We start from the raw sequence: 11,121 nt of genomic DNA, 5'->3' as shown, positions 1-11,121 counted from the left end.
GAGAGGTAAGGAGGCAGGAAGTGTCTGGGGTGGATTATTGCAGGAGAGAGGTAAGGAGGCAGGAAGTGTCTGGGTGGGTTGATGCAGGAGAGAGGTAAGGAGGCAGGAAGTGTCTGGGGTGGGTTGATGCAGGAGAGAGGTAAGGAGGCAGGAAGTGTCTGGGGTGGGTTGATGCAGGAGAGAGGTAAGGAGGCAGGAAGTGTCTGGGGTGGGTTGATGCAGGAGAGAGGTAAGGAGGCAGGAAGTGTCTGGGGTGGGTTGATGCAGGAGAGAGGTAAGGAGGCAGGAAGTGTCTGGGGTGGGTTGATGCAGGAGAGAGGTAAGGAGGCAGGAAGTGTCTGGGGTGGATTATTGCAGGAGAGAGGTAAGGAGGCAGGAAGTGTCTGGGGTGGGTTGATGCAGGAGAGAGGTAAGGAGGCAGGAAGTGTCTGGGGTGGGTTGATGCAGGAGAGAGGTAAGGAGGCAGGAAGTGTCTGGGGTGGGTTGATGCAGGAGAGAGGTAAGGAGGCAGGAAGTGTCTGGGGTGGGTTGATGCAGGAGAGAGGTAAGGAGGCAGGAAGTGTCTGGGGTGGGTTATGCAGGAGAGAGGTAAGGAGGCAGGAAGTGTCTGGGTGGGTTGATTGCAGGAGAGAGGTAAGGAGGCAGGAAGTGTCTGGGGTGGGTTGATGCAGGAGAGAGGTAAGGAGGCAGGAAGTGTCTGGGTGGGTTGATGCAGGAGAGAGGTAAGGAGGCAGGAAGTGTCTGGGGTGGGTTGATGCAGGAGAGAGGTAAGGAGGCAGGAAGTGTCTGGGTGGGTTGATGCAGGAGAGAGGTAAGGAGGCAGGAAGTGTCTGGGTGGTTGATGCAGGAGAGAGGTAAGGAGGCAGGAAGTGTCTGGGGTGGGTTGATGCAGGAGAGAGGTAAGGAGGCAGGAAGTGTCTGGGTGGATTATTGCAGGAGAGAGGTAAGGAGGCAGGAAGTGTCTGGGGTGGGTTGATGCAGGAGAGAGGTAAGGAGGCAGGAAGTGTCTGGGGTGGGTTGATGCAGGAGAGAGGTAAGGAGGCAGGAAGTGTCTGGGGTGGGTTGATGCAGGAGAGAGGTAAGGAGGCAGGAAGTGTCTGGGGTGGGTTGATGCAGGAGAGAGGTAAGGAGGCAGGAAGTGTCTGGGGTGGATTATTGCAGGGAGAGGTAAGGAGGCAGGAAGTGTCTGGGGTGGGTTGATGCAGGAGAGAGGTAAGGAGGCAGGAAGTGTCTGGGGTGGATTATTGCAGGAGAGAGGTAAGGAGGCAGGAAGTGTCTGGGGTGGGTTGATGCAGGAGAGAGGTAAGGAGGCAGGAAGTGTCTGGGGTGGGTTGATGCAGGAGAGAGGTAAGGAGGCAGGAAGTGTCTGGGGTGGGTTGATGCAGGAGAGAGGTAAGGAGGCAGGAAGTGTCTGGGGTGGGTTGATGCAGGAGAGAGGTAAGGAGGCAGGAAGTGTCTGGGTGGATTATTGCAGGGGAGAGGTAAGGAGGCAGGAAGTGTCTGGGGTGGTTGATGCAGGAGAGAGGTAAGGAGGCAGGAAGTGTCTGGGGTGGGTTGATGCAGGAGAGAGGTAAGGAGGCAGGAAGTGTCTGGGGTGGGTTGATGCAGGAGAGAGGTAAGGAGGCAGGAAGTGTCTGGGGTGGGTTATTGCAGGAGAGAGGTAAGGAGGCAGGAAGTGTCTGGGGTGGTTGATGCAGGAGAGAGGTAAGGAGGCAGGAAGTGTCTGGGGTGGGTTGATGCAGGAGAGAGGTAAGGAGGCAGGAAGTGTCTGGGGTGGGTTGATGCAGGAGAGAGGTAAGGAGGCAGGAAGTGTCTGGGTGGGTTGATGCAGGAGAGAGGTAAGGAGGCAGGAAGTGTCTGGGGTGGGTTGATGCAGGAGAGAGGTAAGGAGGCAGGAAGTGTCTGGGGTGGGTTGATGCAGGAGAGAGGTAAGGAGGCAGGAAGTGTCTGGGGTGGTTGATGCAGGAGAGAGGTAAGGAGGCAGGAAGTGTCTGGGGTGGTTGATGCAGGAGAGAGGTAAGGAGGCAGGAAGTGTCTGGGGTGGATTATTGCAGGGGAGAGGTAAGGAGGCAGGAAGTGTCTGGGGTGGGTTGATGCAGGAGAGAGGTAAGGAGGCAGGAAGTGTCTGGGGTGGATTATTGCAGGAGAGAGGTAAGGAGGCAGGAAGTGTCTGGGGTGGGTTGATGCAGGAGAGAGGTAAGGAGGCAGGAAGTGTCTGGGGTGGGTTGATGCAGGAGAGAGGTAAGGAGGCAGGAAGTGTCTGGGGTGGGTTGATGCAGGAGAGAGGTAAGGAGGCAGGAAGTGTCTGGGGTGGATTATTGCAGGAGAGAGGTAAGGAGGCAGGAAGTGTCTGGGGTGGATTATTGCAGGGAGAGGTAAGGAGGCAGGAAGTGTCTGGGTGGGTTGATGCAGGAGAGAGGTAAGGAGGCAGGAAGTGTCTGGGGTGGATGATGCAGGAGAGAGGTAAGGAGGCAGGAAGTGTCTGGGGTGGGTTGATGCAGGAGAGAGGTAAGGAGGCAGGAAGTGTCTGGGGTGGGTTGATGCAGGAGAGAGGTAAGGAGGCAGGAAGTGTCTGGGGTGGGTTGATGCAGGAGAGAGGTAAGGAGGCAGGAAGTGTCTGGGGTGGGTTGATGCAGGAGAGAGGTAAGGAGGCAGGAAGTGTCTGGGGTGGGTTGATGCAGGAGAGAGGTAAGGAGGCAGGAAGTGTCTGGGGTGGGTTGATGCAGGAGAGAGGTAAGGAGGCAGGAAGTGTCTGGGGTGGGTTGATGCAGGAGAGAGGTAAGGAGGCAGGAAGTGTCTGGGGTGGATTATTGCAGGAGAGAGGTAAGGAGGCAGGAAGTGTCTGGGGTGGGTTGATGCAGGAGAGAGGTAAGGAGGCAGGAAGTGTCTGGGGTGGGTTGATGCAGGAGAGAGGTAAGGAGGCAGGAAGTGTCTGGGGTGGTTGATGCAGGAGAGAGGTAAGGAGGCAGGAAGTGTCTGGGGTGGGTTGATGCAGGAGAGAGGTAAGGAGGCAGGAAGTGTCTGGGTGGGTTGATGCAGGAGAGAGGTAAGGAGGCAGGAAGTGTCTGGGGTGGGTTATTGCAGGAGAGAGGTAAGGAGGCAGGAAGTGTCTGGGGTGGGTTGATGCAGGAGAGAGGTAAGGAGGCAGGAAGTGTCTGGGGTGGGTTGATGCAGGAGAGAGGTAAGGAGGCAGGAAGTGTCTGGGGTGGATTATTGCAGGAGAGAGGTAAGGAGGCAGGAAGTGTCTGGGGTGGGTTGATTGCAGGAGAGAGGTAAGGAGGCAGGAAGTGTCTGGGGTGGGTTGATGCAGGAGAGAGGTAAGGAGGCAGGAAGTGTCTGGGGTGGATTATTGCAGGAGAGAGGTAAGGAGGCAGGAAGTGTCTGGGGTGGGTTGATGCAGGAGAGAGGTAAGGAGGCAGGAAGTGTCTGGGGTGGTTATTGCAGGGAGAGGTAAGGAGGCAGGAAGTGTCTGGGGTGGGTTGATGCAGGAGAGAGGTAAGGAGGCAGGAAGTGTCTGGGGTGGGTTGATTGCAGGAGAGAGGTAAGGAGGCAGGAAGTGTCTGGGGTGGGTTGATGCAGGAGAGAGGTAAGGAGGCAGGAAGTGTCTGGGGTGGGTTGATGCAGGAGAGAGGTAAGGAGGCAGGAAGTGTCTGGGGTGGATTATTGCAGGGGAGAGGTAAGGAGGCAGGAAGTGTCTGGGGTGGGTTGATGCAGGAGAGAGGTAAGGAGGCAGGAAGTGTCTGGGGTGGGTTGATTGCAGGAGAGAGGTAAGGAGGCAGGAAGTGTCTGGGGTGGGTTGATGCAGGAGAGAGGTAAGGAGGCAGGAAGTGTCTGGGGTGGATTATTGCAGGAGAGAGGTAAGGAGGCAGGAAGTGTCTGGGGTGGGTTGATGCAGGAGAGAGGTAAGGAGGCAGGAAGTGTCTGGGGTGGGTTGATGCAGGAGAGAGGTAAGGAGGCAGGAAGTGTCTGGGGTGGGTTGATGCAGGAGAGAGGTAAGGAGGCAGGAAGTGTCTGGGGTGGGTTGATGCAGGAGAGAGGTAAGGAGGCAGGAAGTGTCTGGGGTGGATTATTGCAGGGGAGAGGTAAGGAGGCAGGAAGTGTCTGGGGTGGGTTGATGCAGGAGAGAGGTAAGGAGGCAGGAAGTGTCTGGGGTGGATTATTGCAGGAGAGAGGTAAGGAGGCAGGAAGTGTCTGGGGTGGGTTGATGCAGGAGAGAGGTAAGGAGGCAGGAAGTGTCTGGGGTGGGTTGATGCAGGAGAGAGGTAAGGAGGCAGGAAGTGTCTGGGGTGGTTGATGCAGGAGAGAGGTAAGGAGGCAGGAAGTGTCTGGGGTGGGTTGATGCAGGAGAGAGGTAAGGAGGCAGGAAGTGTCTGGGGTGGGTTGATGCAGGAGAGAGGTAAGGAGGCAGGAAGTGTCTGGGGTGGGTTGATGCAGGAGAGAGGTAAGGAGGCAGGAAGTGTCTGGGGTGGGTTGATGCAGGAGAGAGGTAAGGAGGCAGGAAGTGTCTGGGGTGGATTATTGCAGGAGAGAGGTAAGGAGGCAGGAGTGTCTGGGGTGGTTGATGCAGGAGAGAGGTAAGGAGGCAGGAAGTGTCTGGGGTGGGTTGATGCAGGAGAGAGGTAAGGAGGCAGGAAGTGTCTGGGGTGGGTTGATGCAGGAGAGAGGTAAGGAGGCAGGAAGTGTCTGGGTGGGTTGATGCAGGAGAGAGGTAAGGAGGCAGGAAGTGTCTGGGGTGGGTTGATGCAGGAGAGAGGTAAGGAGGCAGGAAGTGTCTGGGGTGGGTTGATGCAGGAGAGAGGTAAGGAGGCAGGAAGTGTCTGGGGTGGGTTGATGCAGGAGAGAGGTAAGGAGGCAGGAAGTGTCTGGGGTGGATTATTGCAGGAGAGAGGTAAGGAGGCAGGAAGTGTCTGGGGTGGATTATTGCAGGGAGAGAGGTAAGGAGGCAGGAAGTGTCTGGGGGTGGGTTGATGCAGGAGAGAGGTAAGGAGGCAGGAAGTGTCTGGGGTGGATTATTGCAGGAGAGAGGTAAGGAGGCAGGAAGTGTCTGGGGTGGGTTGATGCAGGAGAGAGGTAAGGAGGCAGGAAGTGTCTGGGGTGGGTTGATGCAGGAGAGAGGTAAGGAGGCAGGAAGTGTCTGGGGTGGGTTGATGCAGGAGAGAGGTAAGGAGGCAGGAAGTGTCTGGGGTGGGTTGATGCAGGAGAGAGGTAAGGAGGCAGGAAGTGTCTGGGGTGGATTATTGCAGGAGAGAGGTAAGGAGGCAGGAAGTGTCTGGGGTGGATTATTGCAGGGAGAGGTAAGGAGGCAGGAAGTGTCTGGGGTGGGTTGATGCAGGAGAGAGGTAAGGAGGCAGGAAGTGTCTGGGGTGGATTATTGCAGGAGAGAGGTAAGGAGGCAGGAAGTGTCTGGGGTGGGTTGATGCAGGAGAGAGGTAAGGAGGCAGGAAGTGTCTGGGGTGGGTTGATGCAGGAGAGAGGTAAGGAGGCAGGAAGTGTCTGGGTGGGTTGATGCAGGAGAGAGGTAAGGAGGCAGGAAATGTCTGGGGTGGATTATTGCAGGAGAGAGGTAAGGAGGCAGGAAGTGTCTGGGGTGGGTTGATGCAGGAGAGAGGTAAGGAGGCAGGAAGTGTCTGGGGTGGGTTGATGCAGGAGAGAGGTAAGGAGGCAGGAAGTGTCTGGGGTGGGTTGATGCAGGAGAGAGGTAAGGAGGCAGGAAGTGTCTGGGGTGGGTTGATGCAGGAGAGAGGTAAGGAGGCAGGAAGTGTCTGGGGTGGATTATTGCAGGAGAGAGGTAAGGAGGCAGGAAGTGTCTGGGGTGGATTATTGCAGGGGAGAGTGAGGTAAGGAGGCAGGAAGTGTCTGGGGTGGATTATTGCAGGAGAGAGGTAAGGAGGCAGGAAGTGTCTGGGGTGGGTTGATGCAGGAGAGAGGTAAGGAGGCAGGAAGTGTCTGGGGTGGGTTGATGCAGGAGAGAGGTAAGGAGGCAGGAAGTGTCTGGGGTGGGTTGATGCAGGAGAGAGGTAAGGAGGCAGGAAGTGTCTGGGGTGGGTTATTGCAGGAGAGAGGTAAGGAGGCAGGAAGTGTCTGGGGTGGGTTGATGCAGGAGAGAGGTAAGGAGGCAGGAAGTGTCTGGGGTGGGTTATTGCAGGAGTGAGGTAAGGAGGCAGGAAGTGTCTGGGGTGGATTATTGCAGGAGAGAGGTAAGGAGGCAGGAAGTGTCTGGGGTGGGTTATTGCAGGAGTGAGGTAAGGAGGCAGGAAGTGTCTGGGGTGGGTTGATGCAGGAGAGAGGTAAGGAGGCAGAAAGTGTCTGGGGTGGATTATTGCAGGGGAGAGTGAGGTAAGGAGGCAGGAAGTGTCTGGGGTGGATTATTGCAGGAGAGAGGTAAGGAGGCAGGAAGTGTCTGGGGTGGGTTGATGCAGGAGAGAGGTAAGGAGGCAGGAAGTGTCTGGGGTGGATTATTGCAGGAGAGAGGTAAGGAGGCAGGAAGTGTCTGGGGTGGGTTGATGCAGGAGAGAGGTAAGGAGGCAGGAAGTGTCTGGGGTGGGTTGATGCAGGAGAGAGGTAAGGAGGCAGGAAGTGTCTGGGGTGGGTTGATGCAGGAGAGAGGTAAGGAGGCAGGAAGTGTCTGGGGTGGATTATTGCAGGAGAGAGGTAAGGAGGCAGGAAGTGTCTGGGGTGGATTATTGCAGGGGAGAGGTAAGGAGGCAGGAAGTGTCTGGGGTGGGTTGATGCAGGAGAGAGGTAAGGAGGCAGGAAGTGTCTGGGGTGGATTATTGCAGGAGAGAGGTAAGGAGGCAGGAAGTGTCTGGGGTGGGTTGATGCAGGAGAGAGGTAAGGAGGCAGGAAGTGTCTGGGGTGGGTTGATGCAGGAGAGAGGTAAGGAGGCAGGAAGTGTCTGGGGTGGATTATTGCAGGGGAGAGGTAAGGAGGCAGGAAGTGTCTGGGGTGGGTTGATGCAGGAGAGAGGTAAGGAGGCAGGAAGTGTCTGGGGTGGGTTGATGCAGGAGAGAGGTAAGGAGGCAGGAAGTGTCTGGGGTGGGTTGATGCAGGAGAGAGGTAAGGAGGCAGGAAGTGTCTGGGGTGGATTATTGCAGGAGAGAGGTAAGGAGGCAGGAAGTGTCTGGGGTGGATTATTGCAGGAGAGAGGTAAGGAGGCAGGAAGTGTCTGGGGTGGGTTGATGCAGGAGAGAGGTAAGGAGGCAGGAAGTGTCTGGGGTGGATTATTGCAGGAGAGAGGTAAGGAGGCAGGAAGTGTCTGGGGTGGGTTGATGCAGGAGAGAGGTAAGGAGGCAGGAAGTGTCTGGGGTGGGTTGATGCAGGAGAGAGGTAAGGAGGCAGGAAGTGTCTGGGGTGGGTTGATGCAGGAGAGAGGTAAGGAGGCAGGAAGTGTCTGGGGTGGATTATTGCAGGAGAGAGGTAAGGAGGCAGGAAGTGTCTGGGGTGGATTATTGCAGGGGAGAGGTAAGGAGGCAGGAAGTGTCTGGGGTGGGTTGATGCAGGAGAGAGGTAAGGAGGCAGGAAGTGTCTGGGGTGGATTATTGCAGGAGAGAGGTAAGGAGGCAGGAAGTGTCTGGGGTGGGTTGATGCAGGAGAGAGGTAAGGAGGCAGGAAGTGTCTGGGGTGGATTATTGCAGGAGAGAGGTAAGGAGGCAGGAAGTGTCTGGGGTGGATTATTGCAGGAGAGAGGTAAGGAGGCAGGAAGTGTCTGGGGTGGATTATTGCAGGAGAGAGGTAAGGAGGCAGGAAGTGTCTGGGGTGGGTTGATGCAGGAGAGAGGTAAGGAGGCAGGAAGTGTCTGGGGTGGGTTGATGCAGGAGAGAGGTAAGGAGGCAGGAAGTGTCTGGGGTGGATTATTGCAGGAGAGAGGTAAGGAGGCAGGAAGTGTCTGGGGTGGATTATTGCAGGAGAGAGGTAAGGAGGCAGGAAGTGTCTGGGGTGGGTTGATGCAGGAGAGAGGTAAGGAGGCAGGAAGTGTCTGGGGTGGGTTGATGCAGGAGAGAGGTAAGGAGGCAGGAAGTGTCTGGGGTGGGTTGATGCAGGAGAGAGGTAAGGAGGCAGGAAGTGTCTGGGGTGGGTTGATGCAGGAGAGAGGTAAGGAGGCAGGAAGTGTCTGGGGTGGGTTGATGCAGGAGAGAGGTAAGGAGGCAGGAAGTGTCTGGGGTGGGTTATTGCAGGAGTGAGGTAAGGAGGCAGGAAGTGTCTGGGGTGGGTTGATGCAGGAGAGAGGTAAGGAGGCAGAAAGTGTCTGGGGTGGATTATTGCAGGGGAGAGGTAAGGAGGCAGGAAGTGTCTGGGGTGGGTTGATGCAGGAGTGGGGTAAGGAGGCAGGAAGTGTCTGGGGTGGATTATTGCAGGAGAGAGGTAAGGAGGCAGGAAGTGTCTGGGGTGGGTTGATGCAGGAGAGAGGTAAGGAGGCAGGAAGTGTCTGGGGTGGGTTGATGCAGGAGAGAGGTAAGGAGGCAGGAAGTGTCTGGGGTGGATTATTGCAGGAGAGAGGTAAGGAGGCAGGAAGTGTCTGGGGTGGGTTGATGCAGGAGAGAGGTAAGGAGGCAGGAAGTGTCTGGGGTGGATTATTGCAGGGGAGAGGTAAGGAGGCAGGAAGTGTCTGGGGTGGGTTGATGCAGGAGAGAGGTAAGGAGGCAGGAAGTGTCTGGGGTGGATTATTGCAGGAGAGAGGTAAGGAGGCAGGAAGTGTCTGGGGTGGGTTGATGCAGGAGAGAGGTAAGGAGGCAGGAAGTGTCTGGGGTGGGTTGATGCAGGAGAGAGGTAAGGAGGCAGGAAGTGTCTGGGGTGGGTTGATGCAGGAGAGAGGTAAGGAGGCAGAAAGTGTCTGGGGTGGATTATTGCAGGGGAGAGTGAGGTAAGGAGGCAGGAAGTGTCTGGGGTGGATTATTGCAGGAGAGAGGTAAGGAGGCAGGAAGTGTCTGGGGTGGGTTGATGCAGGAGAGAGGTAAGGAGGCAGGAAGTGTCTGGGGTGGGTTGATGCAGGAGAGAGGTAAGGAGGCAGGAAGTGTCTGGGGTGGATTATTGCAGGAGAGAGGTAAGGAGGCAGGAAGTGTCTGGGGTGGGTTGATGCAGGAGAGAGGTAAGGAGGCAGGAAGTGTCTGGGATGGGTTGATGCAGGAGAGAGGTAAGGAGGCAGGAAGTGTCTGGGGTGGGTTGATGCAGGAGAGAGGTAAGGAGGCAGGAAGTGTCTGGGGTGGGTTGATGCAGGAGAGAGGTAAGGAGGCAGGAAGTGTCTGGGGTGGGTTGATGCAGGAGAGAGGTAAGGAGGCAGGAAGTGTCTGGGGTGGGTTGATGCAGGAGAGAGGTAAGGAGGCAGGAAGTGTCTGGGGTGGGTTGATGCAGGAGAGAGGTAAGGAGGCAGGAAGTGTCTGGGGTGGGTTGATGCAGGAGAGAGGTAAGGAGGCAGGAAGTGTCTGGGGTGGGTTGATGCAGGAGAGAGGTAAGGAGGCAGGAAGTGTCTGGGGTGGGTTGATGCAGGAGAGAGGTAAGGAGGCAGGAAGTGTCTGGGGTGGGTTATTGCAGGAGAGAGGTAAGGAGGCAGGAAGTGTCTGGGGTGGATTATTGCAGGAGAGAGGTAAGGAGGCAGGAAGTGTCTGGGGTGGGTTGATGCAGGAGAGAGGTAAGGAGGCAGGAAGTGTCTGGGGTGGGTTGATGCAGGAGAGAGGTAAGGAGGCAGGAAGTGTCTGGGGTGGGTTATTGCAGGAGTGAGGTAAGGAGGCAGGAAGTGTCTGGGGTGGATTATTGCAGGAGAGAGGTAAGGAGGCAGGAAGTGTCTGGGGTGGGTTGATGCAGGAGAGAGGTAAGGAGGCAGGAAGTGTCTGGGGTGGGTTGATGCAGGAGAGAGGTAAGGAGGCAGGAAGTGTCTGGGGTGGGTTGATGCAGGAGAGAGGTAAGGAGGCAGGAAGTGTCTGGGGTGGGTTGATGCAGGAGAGAGGTAAGGAGGCAGGAAGTGTCTGGGGTGGGTTGACTCTTGTCTGAGTTCATTTATTTATTTTGCAGATGACGCCTGTCTGTCTGTCTGGCTGCGGGGGGGGGGGGGATATTTCGATGACAAACACCTGCCTCGGGGCCCTGGCTGCAGCTCAGTGAGAGGGTGAATGCACCCAGGGCTGTCAGTGCTCTTTGTTTTTACTCGTCAGCCCCAGGAAAGTCATGAAACCTGAGAAGAGGACGAGGAAGACACCGAGCTCAGCGCGCGAGGAACACTGCCTCCTTGTTGTAGAAATATAAAGTTACCTTAAAACTAAAGATATGTGACTGCACCCCTGACATCATTAAAGTGCCGCGCCGGGGGCCGCGCTCTCCGGGGCCGCAGACACCGAACCCCGCGCGCGTCACGCGGAGCCTGCGAGGCCCGGACCGGCCCCTCGGGGTGTCTGAGGTGCTTGTGAAACAATAATGTGTCCGCACTCACCGCCTCGCGCCTCGCTGCTGGGGGGGGGGGGGGGGGCGCCGTTCATTAAACAACTTATTCAACCGCCGCCGCCCGGTCCCGATCTCAGGAGAGAGAAGCAAAACCTGCCAGACAGGTGGGACCGGAAGACAGGCAACTCGTAAGACGGAAGACAGGCACGGCACAGGACTAGAAGACAGGCAACGAAGAGACGACTGCATCTAGGACCGGAAGACAGGCAACACGTAAGACGGAAGACAGGCAACGCATAGAACCGGAAGCCAGGCAATGGAGCTCTCTTACCCGCTCCCCCCGAGAGCTCCCTCTGCGCCTGGTTGTACCTGGAGCACCCCGGGCTCCTGCACTTAACAGACTTTGGCTCTGACATCAGAAAAGTCTATAAATATCCAGGAATTCCTCGAGGCAGTGACAGCTAGGGAGACTTATCTGCCTGCTGTGTTATTATTCATCAGCCTTGTGGAGGGGGGTGGGGGGGTCATTCACCCCTCCCCCGCCTTAAACAATACAACTCTGCCAGACTGACCTCTTGATGTCTGGTCTTTGTCCACACTGTCTGAGCTCTAATCCCTTCACCGCCACCTGGAGGACTCGGGGTGGGCGTAGGGAGACGCCGCTGTCCCCCCACTCTTCCCACAGGGCGGACGCCGTCCCCCCACCCTTCCCACAGGACGGACGCCGTCCCCCCACTCTTCCCACAGGGC

At 56.8% G+C, this 11,121-nt stretch overlaps 1 protein-coding gene across 2 annotated transcripts in view; it reads right to left on the bottom strand.

The window, feature by feature from the left end:
- Positions 1-10,537, bottom strand: part of LOC138303513 (zinc finger protein 268-like) — a 39,189-nt gene extending 28,652 nt beyond the window's left edge. The window contains exon 1 of one of the 2 annotated variants that reach the window (XM_069242697.1): positions 10,421-10,537. The gene's annotated coding sequence lies outside the window, so the exon portion shown is untranslated. The remainder of the gene's footprint in view (positions 1-10,420) is intronic. The other variant, XM_069242698.1, reaches the window with a different exon arrangement.
- Between the last annotated feature and the right edge of the window lie 584 nt (positions 10,538-11,121).

Source organism: Pleurodeles waltl, chromosome 7, assembly GCF_031143425.1.
Source record: "Pleurodeles waltl isolate 20211129_DDA chromosome 7, aPleWal1.hap1.20221129, whole genome shotgun sequence".
NCBI lineage: Eukaryota > Metazoa > Chordata > Amphibia > Caudata > Salamandridae > Pleurodeles > Pleurodeles waltl.
This window is presented reverse-complemented; position numbering and strand designations above follow the sequence as displayed.